At 43.7% G+C, this 16,021-nt stretch overlaps 1 pseudogene; it reads right to left on the bottom strand.

Annotated features, from left to right (window-relative positions):
* Positions 1–375: 375 nt before the first annotated feature.
* Positions 376–14,779, bottom strand: LOC121797026 (annotated as a pseudogene).
* Positions 14,780–16,021: the final 1,242 nt, after the last annotated feature.

Raw genomic sequence — 16,021 nt, forward strand, 5'->3', positions numbered from 1 at the left:
AAACAAATACCTCAACCTGTTGTTGCCACATAAGGAAGTTTACATCCGTAAGCTTCACTGATATTGGTGGAAGTTGTGAGAAAATAGGTAAAGAAGAGAGAGGGATTGAGTTGGCGTTTGAATCCGCCATGTTCAAAGTAAGATAGAAAACAAAGTAGGTCCCTAGAGCCAGGATCAAAAAGATCCTGCTCTAATACCATAAAAGAAAACAACAACCACAATGAAGGAGAAAGACGATTTGTATTGAATACTCAAATAGCATGATATTGTTTCATTGATTCAGATCTCAGAAAATAGGCTCTACATACTTATACTGCAACTAAGAACAATCTAGAATATTTCTCTAATCTTATGCTAATCACAACAGAAACTTCATTAATCCTTCTTCACTGGACCAGCTATCAACACATCCTTCCATGTCCTCTTGTGGTCCAGCTCCATACAGTTAACGGCATATTCTTCAAGCTTCATTCCAGTGTGGTTGATAACATTATTATCTCGTGCACTCGGTGGTCCCGCTTCAACATGTGCCAGCTCACCAGGCAACGTGCCTTCATATCTTTCAACACCATTCTTCACTTCACCATCATCTCTAACATTTATCCCAATATTTTTATCACCATGATATAGCTAGACTAATTTTCAGATAAATACCAGATGCTGGAAATTTAAGACTAACAAATTATTCAGATGTCGAATTATTTATAGTGCTTTTGGTTCACGACTCGATCTTCGACTCGAGATATTGTCTGATAACTTTAATTAACTCAATTCCATAAATGAAACGAAGTTGAATTAATGAACATGGAATATAATATCCTAATTCAAGCCTCAGTCTGTCACTGATGATTCCGCGAATTATTGATGATGATGAATGCTCGTAAAAATAAATTACGACACGGTGAATTTACGTGGTTCGATTTACTGAGGTAAATCTACGTCCACGGGAAGAAGGGAGGGCAAGATTGTATTGCTTGATCTGGGATTACAGCTTACAACACAGACTTGCTATATGATTTTATCTCTAGAGAGCTTAACCCTTTTCTATCTGATCTAAGTTCTATTTATACATCGAACTAGGATCGTGGTTTGCAGCCCCACTAACAAGATCGTGGGTGAGCAATAACTGCTCAATAACTGCTTCATACCACTAAATAGATCGTGGGTATAGTAGAGGTCGTGGAGGCCTTTCATGAGTCCACTAACTCCTAGTTCGGTCGAATGCTGAGACCGAACTGCTGGACTTTACCGATCAACTCTTGCCGATCTGAGAGGAGAGCTTGACTGGTCGGCTTTTACCGAGCTGTAGGCTGAGTCCGAACTCTTTGGTCGTGCCGAACTCTTTGGTGCCGAACAGATACTCTTTCTTGGGCTCTGGGCTGATGGGCCGTCACTGTTATTGGGCTTGCCATTAGGGTTTAGTTATTGGGCTTGCCATTAGGGTTTAGTTCGTACCCCATCACTACCCCCCCCGAAAAGCGGAGTGAATCACTTCGGCGAGGTGAGTCACTTCGGCATTCTGGATAATGGTAAGGGGGAGGCTGACGTCAGGGGACGTGCCTTGCGCGTGCCTGCATTAAATGCGACAGTAAAATCCGGCCGTTGAATCCTGAAAAGGTGGGATTCGAAACGGCGCAACGATCTCGAAATCTTTCCCGAATCTGCTAAATATGCTCCTTTCTTCATCATTGAAGCACTTTTGCTGTTGCGTCTTCTATACTCTCTCTTTTTCGAGAAATTTTCTTCCGCTTTCAAGAGCTTCTTCCGACTTTCTTCATCTTCAAAAAGTAAGAAAAATGTCTTCTTCTTCTTCGGAGTCGGGTAGCGGTAGGAAAGGGGATAAGGGGTCTTCTGGCCGGAAAGAGTCCGGGGAGAAGACTGTAGAGTATTTCCATAGTATTTTGAGTAAGGATACTGTGATATCCCTACCCGAAAAATACTTTTTTCCTGGGGGGAAGGCGGTGGTACCTGACGGTGATCATAGGGCTGACTCCCCGCCGGAGGGGTACGCCACCGTGTACGAGGCCTGCTTAGAATGCGGGCTTCGTTTCCCCCTCCCTTCTGCCTTTATAGATTTACTAGATTTTTTTCAGCTTCCTTTAGGCCAAGTGACTCCGAACTCTTGGAGGCACTTGTCGGCCTTCGCTGCCGAACTCCGTAGGTTAGGAAGGGATTTGTCTTTGAAGGCGATCCTTAAATTCTTTCAATTTAAGAGGAAGGGGTCTTGGTTTTACTTGATCCCTTTACAGCCCTTTAGAGCCTTTTGTAAAACGAAGTGGCCGAAGTGGCAAAATCGCTTCTTCTACTATGATAGGACCGCGGCTCCTAGTTTTCCCTGGAGAGGGCCGGAGTCCGTTATCCGTCACCCTCGGCCTGAACCGTTGGACGAGCTCGATGGCGAGCTCAACAAGATTCCCATAGTTAGGAAACAATACACGGAGTCTGAGCTCGTCAAGGGCGACGTCGTGTTCGACATCTCGTCTTCGGACGAAGAGGCCGAGGGTGAGGATTTCTCTTTACCTTTGTGCTCTACTGCTTTAACGAAGAAAATCTGACTTTGCTTTCTTGCTTTTTGGCAGTGTACATGCTGAGTAAGGCTAGCCGCAAATCTTCGGAGTCCAAGGAGCCGGAGAGGGAGAAGGCTACCAGCTCGGCGCCTGATGCCGAGAAGAATCCGAAGAGGCAAAAGACCTCTTCGGGTCCAAAGAAGCCGGAGTCGACTTCGGCAAGTAGGAAGGGGAAGACCCAGAAACCCCCGAGAGCGCCAGAGAAAGACGTGGTCTTGGCGCCTCCTTCAGAACATATCTGTGAGCCGTTTTTATGGCCCACGGACTTCGCCGAGGTGAATTCTCTTCTTGATTTTCTGGCCTTGCTTTTTTCCTGTATTTTTTGTGGCCCCTTTGTTGACTTTTTTCTTTATTCATTTTCAGAGGAACGATATGCTCTCCAAGCTCGTCGCCGTCGAACTCTCCAAAGCGTCCAATGACTATGCCGAGATGCAGAGGAAGTTGGCGGCTGCTTGTCATCGGGCCGAACAGGCTGAGGCTAACTTTGAGAAGGCCAGAGCTGCTAGGATTTCGGCCCAGGATGAAGCTCAGTTTGCCAAAAACCAGCTCGTCATCCAGCGAGAGCAGACGAAGCGGAGCGATGCTGCTGCCGTGGTTGCCCAAGGGGAGGCTCTCCGTGTTTACACGGAGAAACTCTTTTTGAGCAGCCAGTTCTCGGCCTTTGTCGGTAGCCTGGTAAGGCTAATTGCCGATAAAGGCGAGCAGGGGGCCGACGTCGTGCTGCCTCTGTACAGCCGAGAGATAGCAGCTCGGCTTCAGAATCTGCCGCTCCTTGAGGAGCTCGCTTCATCTTCGGTCCTGCTTTCTGCAGACCGAATCCGGAGTTGCCGAGCTGATCGGGACGAGAACCTGGAGGCTATCTTTGCCTCCGTGGGACCCGTTTCACCCGCTTCGACTTACAACGGAGAGGGTGAGGCCGAGCCGCCGGAGCTGGAGGCCGAAGTCGAGCGGGCCGGGCATCCGGAGAAGGAGGCCGATCAGGAGGCGGAGGCGAGGCCGGCAGGAGACGAGGCCGGGGCTGAGGTAGTTCAGGAGAAAGAAGCTGAACCAGACCACGGAGCCGGAGAAGTCTAGTTTCTTCCTTGTAAAATGGCCTTGAAGCCCTCCTAGTGTAAAAAATTTTCCTTGTGAATGAAAAATTCTCTACACTTGTCTTCGTATAGCTTTTCGTACTCGCCTTTATTCCTGTAGTATTTTACTATCTGCTCGGTACATCTGCCGAACTAATATAGCTGCTTTGTACTCAAGGAGATGGAGATACTTCACTGGAAACGGCTGTACTCTTCGGCTTTAGACGAAGCTGAGAAAAGAGCTATAGCCGATCAGACGAAGAATGACGAGCTTCTGGCTCGTTTAGTGAAGCTGGAGGCCGATAATAAGGACTTAGAGTCCGATAAGAAGGATCTGGAGGCCGAGCTGAATACGACCATTGCTGAGAGGACTGCGTACGAGGATTACATCCGTGTGCGCGGGGGCTTGACCATATCAGATGTTCAGAGTCGAGTTGACGAACTGTGGGAGGAATATCATGTACTCCGGAGGAACAATGCGCTGGAGAGCTCGGCTTGCCAGCAAGTTGTGAAATCATTACGGCGCTGGGCTTCTCGGTACGACATTGTTCTTTCTCGGCGCCCCTCCATAGAAAGATTCCTTCGGCATATCGTGGCAACAGATGCTCGCACTCCAGATCAAACCTCTGGTTCCCTTGTTCAAAATCCTACTCCCAGTCAACAACGAACTCCGGCACAGCCGGAAACGTCAAGACGAGAACGGGCTCAGGAGCAACCGGAATCGTCAAGACAGGGACGGACTGAAATTCGCCGAGGAGTTGTGACTATGAGCGAGCACGATCAGCAGATGCTTATTGCAGAGACTCTTCATCGCCGAGGTGTTAGGACTTCTCGGGCTCGGGGAAGAGGCGTTGGGTCGAGGATAGCATCTCGTCGACCTGCTTATTCTTCATCTGCTCGGAACAACCGAACTCGGCTTCCAGAGGGTTTTGCAGATAGGTGGCTTAACTTCAGCAACCCTGGACAGTAGAATAGTCCTTTGTAATAGCGTAACGCCATTTTGTAGGGTAGCGGAGTTGTATGCCGAACAAGATTTGAAAAATGAAATTTTGTTTTCGCTTCTAACACTGTATTTACAGCTTAGCGAAAAAATTTCATCGTACTTGTCCTCGGTCTTATGAAGTAGACTTCTTTGACCGGACTTGGTCCTTGGTCTTATGAAGTAAACTTCTTTGACCGGACTCGTCTTTGGTCTGATGAAATAAACATCTTTGACCGGACTCGTCTTTGGTCTGATGAAATAAACATCTTTGACCGGACTCGTCTTTGATCTGATGAAATAAACATCTTTGACCGGACTCGTCTTTGGTCTGATGAAATAAACATCTTTGACCGGACTCGTCTTGGGTCTGATGAAATAAACATCTTTGACCGGACTCGTCTTTGGTCTGATGAAATAAACATCTTTGACCGGACTTGGTTTGTGTTCTAATTTGGCGATTTTTGTCGCCGGGATCGAACTTTCCCTTGTCCTAATTCGGCGAGTTTTATCGCGTGGATCGGACTTTCCCAGTTAACCGAAGTGGTCTTATGCAGTAAACCTCTTTGACTGGACATGGTCGTCCCCGGTCTTATGAGGTAAACTTCTTTGACCGAACTTGGTCGTCCTAATTCGGCGAGGTTTATCGCGTGGATCGGACTTTCCCTTATTGCAGTTCGTTTCAGACGAAGTGCTTGTTAAGCTGAATTGCGGTCTTGTATCCTCCTTGGAAGCTTGGACTCACAATCGTTGGCTTATTGCAGTTCGTTTCAGACGGACTGCTTGTTAAGCTGAATTGTGGTCTTATATCCTCCTTAGAAGCTTGGACTCACAATAGTCTTTAATAATCGATCTAAAAAGGGGATCAGTCTTTAAAGAACGATATACCTTGGTACCATTTGTAAGAGACGACAAGCACATAGAGACAAAACACATAGAGAAAAAATGAAAAAGACGAAAGAAAAAACTTTAAACTTTTTATAAAACGACAAGTAAAAGGTACAAGTAAAAACAAACAAATAAAAACATGTACCCCTATGACCGAACTAGACACAAGACAGACTGACCGGACTTTGTCTCTTACAAGTGGAACTTCTTGAGGTTGGAGACGTGCCATGTTCGGGGTACTTGTTCTCCTGACATGTGAGTCAATTTATAAGACCCTTTGCCGAGGACTTCTGACACCCGATACGGACCCTCCCATGTGGGCTCGAGTTTGCCCAGCTTTTCTGCTCGGCTTACTTCGTTGTTTCTCAAGACGAGATCTCCCACTTGAAATTGAAGCTTTTTCACCCTTTGGTTATAATACCGGGCTACTTGCTCTTTATACTTGGCTGCTTTTATGCACGCCAATTCTCTTCTTTCTTCGGCGAGATCTAGTTCTGCTCTCAGTCCGTCGTCATTCATTTCTGAGGAGAAATTTAGAGTTCGGGGACTGGGTACGCCGATCTCCACCGGAATTACGGCTTCAGTGCCGTACACCAGACTATACGGAGTTTCACCGTTGGAGGTTTTGGGTGTAGTTCGATAGGACCATAGGACTTGAGGGAGATTTTCTACCCATTGTCCTTTGGCTTGTTCTAACCGAGCTTTTAACCCTTTCACCAGAATCCGGTTCGTTACTTCCGTTTGTCCGTTTGCTTGGGGATGGGAGACCGAAGTGAACCGCTGTTGAATGTTCAGCTCTTGGCACCAATTCTTGAACGTCTTGTCGGTGAACTGAGTCCCATTATCCGAGATGAGGATGTGGGGTATGCCAAATCGGCACACTATGTTCTTCCAGACGAAGTCCAATGCCTTTGAGCTCGTTATCGTAGCTAATGGTTCAGCCTCCACCCACTTCGTGAAGTAGTCCACGGCAACGATAAGGAATTTCATTTGCCGAGGAGCTTGAGGAAGTGGTCCCACTATGTCTATGCCCCATTGCATGAAAGGCCAAGGGCTTTGCATAGTGTATAGATCGGTCTGCGGCATCCTTGGGACATTTGCATGAATTTGGCACTTCGTACACTTCTTGACGAGCTGCACTGCCTCTTGTACCATGGTTGGCCAATAATATCCCCATCTCAGAACTTTTTTTGCTAAAGCTCTGGCTCCGATGTGGCTACCGCACGATCCTTCATGAACTTCTCTGAGGATGTAGTCCGTCTCTTCTGGTCCTACGCACCGCAATAACGGCTGGAGATAAGACTTTCTAAAGAGGACTCCTTCATGAAGTTCGTACCGAAGTGCTCGGCATGTGATCTTCCGAGCTTCTCTCTTATCCTCGGGCAATTGTCCTTGATCCAGATACTGCAAGATCGGCGTCATCCAGTTCGGCGAGCTGGATACTGAATGTACCTCGGCTTCATCAATGCTTCGATGCATTAATTCTTCCGCCTTTGAGTTCGGATCTGAGGCCAACTTACTTAAGGTATCTGCTCGGCTATTTTCCGCTCTGGGAATGCGGATTATCCGAAAATAGGAGAAACTTCGGCTGATGCTTTGCGCTTTGTCCAAATACTTCTTCATTCTCTCGTCACGAGCTTCACTTGTACCCAACATGTGATTTACTATGACTTGTGAATCACAATGGACTTTGAGAGATTTGACGAGCAGACTTTGCGCTAACTGGAGTCCGGCCAGGAGGGCTTCGTACTCGGCTTCATTATTAGTAGTGGGGAATAGGAACCGAAGTGAGTAGGTTACCTCGTGTCCGTCGGGAGCGACAAGTAAAATACCAGCTCCACTTCCCATCTTGTTTGAAGCTCCATCTACGAATCCGCTCCAGCAGTCCGGCGGCTCTACTTCGGATTCCAAGGGCTGTGCTAGTTCGGCATTGGCAGAATTCTTCTGTTCGGCAATAACAGGAATTGCTTGATCGAACTTTGCTTCTGCAAGAAAATCTGCCAAGGCTTGTCCCTTGATGGCTTTCCGAGGTAGATATTCAATTGTGTGCTCTCCCAACTCTATAGCCCACTTGGCGATTCTGCCTGATGCTTCTGGTTTGGTCAACACTTGCCGAAGTGGCAGATCAGTTAAGACGCATACCTTGTGAGCATAGAAGTATGGCCGCAGTCTCCTTGCTGCATTTACTAATGCCAGAGCAATTTTTTCCAGAGGTTGATACCTTGTTTCTGGACCTCTTAATGCTCGGCTTGTAAAGTAGATGGGAAGCTGCTTTAGGCCTTCTTCTCGTACAAGCACCGCGCTGATGGTTTGATCCGATGCCGCTAAGTATAAGAATATTACTTCGGCTTCGGTTGGAGCAGAGAGAATAGGAAGCTCGGCTAGATAACTTTTGAGTTCGTCAAAGGCCTTTTTCTGCTCGGCTCCCCACTCGAACTTTGGTGCCTTTTTCAACACCTTGAAGAACGGCAGTTGCTTTTCGGCTGCTTGGGAAAGGAATCGATTCAGTGCGGCTAGACATCCGGTTAGCCTTTGCACGTCATGTATGGACTTCGGCATTGCCATGTTCTGAACGACTTGAACTTTTGAGGGGTTTGCCTTGAGTCCGTCCTTTGAAACCCAACAACCCAGAAACTTTCCCGAATCTACCAAAAAGGTACACTTTTGGGGATTAAGTTTGAGGTTGGCTTTCTTGAGCACGTCGAGAGTGGACTTGAGGTTGTGCTCGTACTCCGAAGTGCTTTTGCTTTTGACGACTATATCGTCAACATACACTTCGACCTCCTTTCCAATCAGGTGCCGAAAAAGCTTGTCTACCATCCTTTGATAAGTGGCTCCGGCATTCTTTAAACCGAATGGCATCTTTTTATAAGCGAAAATGCCGAAATCAGTAATGAAGGCCGTTTTTGAAGCGTCAATCTCATCCATTAAAACTTGATGGTATCCTTTGTACAGATCAAGAAAACAAAAAATTTCAAAGCCTATCAAAGCTTCTACTTTTTTATCTATGTTCGGAAGGGGATAGCAATCTTTGGGACAGTGCTTATTTAGATCGGTGAAATCTATGCACATCCGCCATCCTCCTTCCTTTTTCTTGATCATGACAGGATTGGCCACCCACGAAGGATACTTCACTTCGAATAACACATCCGCCTTCAATAATTGACGGACTTCGTCATGGATGACTTGACTTCGTTCTGCCGCAAAGAGTCTTTGCTTCTGTTTTATCGGCCGGACTGAAGGATCAATATTTAACCGATGAGTGATTACCTCGGGGGGCACTCCGGTCATGTCCAACGGAGACCATGCAAAGACGTCTTTATACTCCTTGAGGAGCTGGATGGTTTTTTCCCGAAGTAGGGGCGTTCCCGCGAAGCCGATCTTAACCGTTCTGGATGGATCGTCTTCGTACAGCTGAACTGTCATCGAGTTCGGCTCCGGTATGACTTCGGTCATCGCCTCTGACTCCGGCTGCTGTGATTGCTATGCTTGGTGGTGCCGATCTGACTGCTCGGCACTTCTAAGCGCAATTTGCAGACATTCCTTTGCTCTCTTTTGGTCACCTCGGATGACCGCTATCCCTCCTTTAGTAGGGATCTTGATGGTGAGGTGATAGGTGGAGCAAACGGCCCGAACTGTGTTGAGTCAGTCTCTTCCCAGGATGACGTTGTACGGGGACCGAGCTTTCACCACGAAAAACTCAATCATCGTACTGGAGCTAGTAGGCGCTTTCCCCACCGTGATCGGAAGGCTGATAATACCTTCAGGGCGGGTGTCCTCCTGAGTGAAGCTCTTCAGGGGAAGCGGAGCCGGACTGAGCCGAGCTGGGTCCACTTCTAGTTTGTCGAAGCACTCTTTAAAAAGAATGCTAACCGACGCTCCTGTATCCACAAACACCCTGTGGATCAGTTTGTTTGCCACTCCGGCTTGGATGACAATGGCGTCTTGGTGAGGAGAGATGGCCGGGACGGGATCAGCAGCCGAGAACGTAATCACTTCGTCCTGCTTCAGCCTTTTATGCGTTGGCTCCTCTCGATTGGAGCCTCTGCGTTCTGACTTTAGGGACGACTTGGTCTTCCCGGCAGGGAGCGCGTCAATAGTCTGGATTACTCCATCATATTGCGGCTCGTCATCGTCTTCGGGATCCGGCTGCCTTTTCGGATCCTGAGGGGCGCAGTTCGCACCACTCTGCTTTTTATTCTTCTTTGGCTGCTTACTTCGGTATTTTTTCAATGTCCCTGCCTTCACAAGAACATCGATACCTGCAGCCAAGTTTCTGCACTCCTCAGTATCGTGACCGTGGTCTTGATGGTAGGAGCAGTAGTTATCCTGTGGTCGGCGCGCGGCTGATTTCGTCATCCGCTTTGGCTTTTCGAATAGGTCAGAGTGCAGTTCGAAAATTTCCGCTCTCGGCTTGTTCAGCGGTACGAACTGAGCGGGCGGCTTCTCGGGATTGAGACGAGGTCCCAATCTGTCTTGCACCGGAGCCCTTTGAATTCTTTCAAATGGAGTCCGGCGAGGATGCCCCTGATCGCTATGATCGGGCTTCCTTCTGTCTCCTCGGGACGATGAGCTGTCTAACGACCGTTTACGACGGTCTGCCTCATCGGCCCGGGAGTACTGGTCCGCAATGTCCCACATTTCCTGAGCTGTCTGCGGACCGCACTCAACGAGCTTCCTGTAGAGAGCTCCGGGCAGGATTCCATTTTGGAATGCCGAGATGACAAGCAGATCGTTGAGATCGTCTACTTGCAGGCATTCCTTGTGGAATCTTGTCATAAAGTCGCTAATTTTTTCGTCGCGACCTTGACGAATGGAAAGCAGCTGAGCCGAAGTGATTCGGGCTTCCGCTTTCTGAAAGAACCTCCTGTGGAAGGCATCCATTAGATCTCGGTAAGATCTGATGCTGCCCTGGGGGAGGCTATCGAACCACCTTCTCGCGTTCCCGATGAGCAGCTCGGGAAACAGCTTGCACATGTGGACCTCGTTGAGACCCTGGTTCGCCATGTTATATTGATAGCGCCCCAAGAAATCGTGAGGGTCCACGAGCCCGTCGTAAGTCATCGACGGAGTTCGGTAGTTCTGTGGTAGGGGAGTTCGGGTGATGTCGTCCGAGAACGGAGTCTTCAGTGCTCCGTACACGGCGAATCCGATATCTCGTCGGTATGGAGGAGATTGAGTTCTCCTGTGATTCCGGTACCGAGGAGGAGCTGGAATATGTCGGGGTTGAGGATTCTTTCTCCTGGGAGATGCGACACTACTGCGGTAGTGACTTTCTTGTGCGGAGGGAGAAGGAGAATCCGTCGTTTTCGTCTCCGGCTGCTTTTGGCTTTTTCGCAGGAAGGTTAAGAATTCCTCCTGCTTTTCAGCCAAAAACTGCTTGACAGCCTCATTCAAATCGGGCTGCTGGGAAGACTCAGTGGGACGATTTTTGGAGCGGCTTGTTCCTTCGCCATGAGAACTGGTGGTGGATTTATCCCTAGGCTGTTTTCCCCGACCTATGGGATGGATTGGCTTCCTCCTGGTTCTCACGGGCTGGAATACGGGTATTCTGCGATCTGGTATGCATTTTTTGGGTGGAAAAAATGGATCAAAAATTCGCTTTATCACAAATTTTGTTCTCTGTTTCCCACAGACGGCGCCAGTGATGATTCCGCGAATTATTGATGATGATGAATGCTCGTAAAAATAAATTACGACACGGTGAATTTACGTGGTTCGATTTACTGAGGTAAATCTACGTCCACGGGAAGAAGGGAGGGCAAGATTGTATTGCTTGATCTGGGATTACAGCTTACAACACAGACTTGCTATATGATTTTATCTCTAGAGAGCTTAACCCTTTTCTATCTGATCTAAGTTCTATTTATACATCGAACTAGGATCGTGGTTTGCAGCCCCACTAACAAGATCGTGGGTGAGCAATAACTGCTCAATAACTGCTTCATACCACTAAATAGATCGTGGGTATAGTAGAGGTCGTGGAGGCCTTTCATGAGTCCACTAACTCCTAGTTCGGTCGAATGCTGAGACCGAACTGCTGGACTTTACCGATCAACTCTTGCCGATCTGAGAGGAGAGCTTGACTGGTCGGCTTTTACCGAGCTGTAGGCTGAGTCCGAACTCTTTGGTCGTGCCGAACTCTTTGGTGCCGAACAGATACTCTTTCTTGGGCTCTGGGCTGATGGGCCGTCACTGTTATTGGGCTTGCCATTAGGGTTTAGTTATTGGGCTTGCCATTAGGGTTTAGTTCGTACCCCATCAGTCACCTTCAACTAAATTTGACCCAATTGAAATCACAGCCTGAAATATTATTTTTAAAACTAACTTACAAGATTAAACAATATAATATTCTACTTAATTGGATTAAATTCCATCTTGCATCATTAAGATAGGGCCAATCCAAATGCACTATACTGTAATCGCGTCACTGATAACTCTTATTAAATCAAGCACAATAAAATGATTTACCATACATACTAACGTTTGGGTCTCCAAGTTATTTTGCAACCAGCCCAATAAATGCATTCATATAATAAATATTGAGCTGTAAATTGCCATACCAGTGATACCACAGTGGTATCCACCTATATATAGTAATATTAATATATTTATACTATACATTAAAAATTCACAAAGTTCCATAATAAAATCAGATCCAATTCAGTTCTCTCTTATCAATAAAATTAGCTATTATTGGTATTTATATATGTTTCGTTTGTTAACATTAGAGCCGACAATTTTTGTCGCGACACGAACCCGCACAAAATTAATGGGTATGTGGCAAGGCTTATTGGGTTCGTGTCCTTATCGCATCGACACGATAACGACACGAAAACTTCGTGTCGTATTCGTGTTACACGTTAAGAAATAATATTTATATATTATAATATTATTTTTTATTTTAAAATTTTAAAATTTTAAAATTAAAAATTAAAATTTAATATTAGAAATAATATTAATATATTATAATATTATTATTATAGTGTTGTTATCGTGTCGCGTCATATATGTGTTGTTATCGTGTCGTGTTGACCCGAAGTGGTTCGTGTCGTTAATGAGTCTGTGTCGTGTTCGTGTCTGAGGGTAGCGTGTCGTGTTTGTGTTCGTGTTTGGAGTTTTCTTAACAGGTCGTGTTCGTGTTTGTTGTTATCGTGTCGTGTCGTGTCGTTATCGTGTCGACACAATAACGACACAACACGCACGATTTGCCACCCCTAGTTAACATCCTCCCCATGTTGAATCTTGGAGAGATATATTAAACTTTCCTAATTGGATTAGATCAACTCTTTATTGAATTTGGCTTAAATTTAAATTTCAAATATACTATTGCATCAATCATTTTTCAATTTCAGCTAAAATATATTGTTGGATCAATTAAATTTCGCTTAAAACTGATGATCCACTTACCAAGTTAGAAATCCAGGAGGTATCATAATATCAATTGGTTTTTAGATAAAGTAATAGGAAAAAGTGTGTAAAATTGACAAGTGATAATTTTCCAATATAACTAGGTGATAACATATTAACCTATTGAAAATCCCTTCTCGATCAACTTCAATCAAATCGATTACAACTCCAGCTAATCGTACCTTGATTTCCTATTAGAACATAAGAACCTATTAATCTATTGAAAATTTCTTCTCAAAATCAATCAACTCGATTACAATCCTTCTAATCACACCTTGATTTCCTATTAGAACATTAGAAGAAGAGAGCTTAACAAAAGCCGATGAAAAAGCTCTATAAAATGCATTGTGATCACTAGCAAACTTCTCAACAAATGGCCTAGTTCTTGAATCCAAAGGCAATGCAGCATCTATCTTTAGCACACCTCGGCCCCGCATTGTGTTCATAAGTACTCGTTGTCAAACTGTATGGGGGTCAGATCATTTACAACGAACTTGATTTTCGAAGTTGTGTTGCCCTCATAAGGTGGGCACTTCAACTTCAATGTGTTTACAAACCGCATTTATTGCACTGCCGGGCTTGTATAAACGGCTCCTAAGGCTGAAACAATGTGTGATTCCAAGGGTATGAGCCCCTGTAGTCATAGTGAAATGTCAGAATTGCCTTTATATTTTAGTACCTACATTAGAAAATGTGTTTTTCATGACTACATTTTAAATAAAAAAAATCTCGATACACTAATCTATGTGGCATAAATGTCCTTTCGTGTACTCTCTCTATGTTCCATCAACATATAGTCCATATCTATGGCTTTATCCTCGTAAGAAATTACTTCATATTCATTGGAAAATATATTTTACATGCAATTAGTCTATTTTATATTTTAACCTTATTTATTACTTAATTAGTATTATCTTCATAAAGATTATAGTACTTATAATTTTATTTCAAAAATTAAGAAAAGATTTAGGACAATTAAGATCCAGTAGGTAGACTACATTTGCACGAAGATACTGTTATATTGGCAACTTTAATTCATACTCATTATTATTGCTTACCTAAAATGGCAACCGTCTCTTCAACGGTCATGCCTTTTTGGAGAAGAGCTTGAGGGTGCCCTCGAGCCCAATATCGTTAGGTGGCAACGAAGAATCAGCCAACCTAACGTTTGGAGGGCCACGAGAATCCCTGCGACCCAAAGGGACATCGATTCTCGGTCCTCCAGATAGCGAGACCGCGTCTCGCGCGGCCAAGACTAGGACGTCAGCACATGAAACCTGTCCGGGCATACTTGTTCCAACGATGCTTTAATAAGGTCGACGATGTTTCTCTTTCTAATCCAAAACTTTTTGACGAGGCTACCTCAGACGGCTCGTTACGTGCATCGAGAAGGATTGAGGCATCACAACCCTGTCATATCATGCCATTTTTTATTAAAAAAATCAAGAAAATATGTTCGAAACAATTAGAGAAGTATCATAAACAAGCAAACATAAAAAAGCAAAAAAAAAACATGTTTTTTTTGTTTTTTGATAAATCAACTTGGTGCTTTTACTTTATAAAAAAAAGGCAAAAAAAAGTCCTAACAGAACAACCCTCGTATACTCGATGCATGTCCGGGAAAGAGATCTAGAGAGACCTGGACTTGACAGTCGTGAAAGAGAAGGCGCAAGAGAGCGGCGGAGGTGGTGGGATCGAAGATCGAGGCAGTATGCACTCCTGCTCGACAATATTCTCAACTTGTGGGCATGATTCTTTATAGAAATCAAGGGACAATCTTCCTGCACCCTCACACTCTACCCCTAACATAACTATACTTGCACTCAACATTAATAATCTCAAATCCATATTTATTTTTCACCCTTCAAAATTTGTCATATCATCTCTATATGCATGTGGACTATTTAACTACAATTCGTCACTAGGCTGTCAACATCAATATAGCTAACTCTACTTGAAAAAACAAACATTAAATTTTATAGTTGTACGTAGCGTCGAGATCTTGTAGCTGGAAGAGGTCTCAATCTATGAAGCTTAGGGGCCCAAAATATGTATTATGACAATAATAGCATATAAAAGTATTAATGCTCCAGATTAATAATGCCTACTTCAACTTTATCTTTAGCTAGTTAGTAGTAACAAATTTTAGCGCAAATTCATGATTTAAATGTGAAATAAAGTTGAAACTACTAAATGTTTTGTGTCCCAAAGTACAAGTATTTTGGAATTAACATTAATTCAACCACATTAATTTGTACTTATATATGCGCACCATAAATACATGAGGAGTGAATTGGAGAAGTAGAGTGTTGTTTTAGATCAGACGGCTGCAGCCATAGATTGTGCTTCATGCTTGCTACTACAATAGTTTCTTGAATTTATAGGATCAATTAAGAAAATTATGTTATGTTGTATTGAGTCATCTTGATACAAATAATTCCCCACTAAATAGTCATCGTGGTATGCAAGAGAGGATTTAAATGACAGTGGAGTGAAGTTGAAAGTCGAATAATATAACAATAAATAGTACAATTAAAATAGTAGTATATTTTTTGAGTAATTATAAATTACGTTTGTTTCATTTGAATTATTAATTGATTAGTATTTACTAGTATTACTGTAGCTATTATTTAAAAAATTTTAATACTATTATCAGCATTATTTATTTAACTTTTTTTTTATTATTACTATTGTGTTATAATGATTATATTATTTCATATTAATAACATGATTTTATTATTATTACTCATTATAATAATACTATTACTGATGTATTAGTTTTTTGTATTACTATTTTAATATGATTATTACTAGAAAATTATTAATTATAATTATTATTAGTATTTACATAATATTTTTATTAAATATTATTCTTATTACTATTATGCAAAAATAAAAAAAACAAATATGAAAATATTAAATTTTATTTCTTGGTTTTAGAATTTTAATGAAAATGTCTCACCCTATATGAGGATATTTGCAAAAAAAAACACCCAATGTTTCATTTTGGATTAAAAATGTTTCAGCCAAAAATTACGAACGAAATTGTTCCTAGATTTGCTAAATTGACTTTGATAGTGTGAATCCTATTCAATTGTCTTTTCTCA

The sequence above is a fragment of the Salvia splendens genome, chromosome 3 (assembly GCF_004379255.2).
Source record: "Salvia splendens isolate huo1 chromosome 3, SspV2, whole genome shotgun sequence".
NCBI lineage: Eukaryota > Viridiplantae > Streptophyta > Magnoliopsida > Lamiales > Lamiaceae > Salvia > Salvia splendens.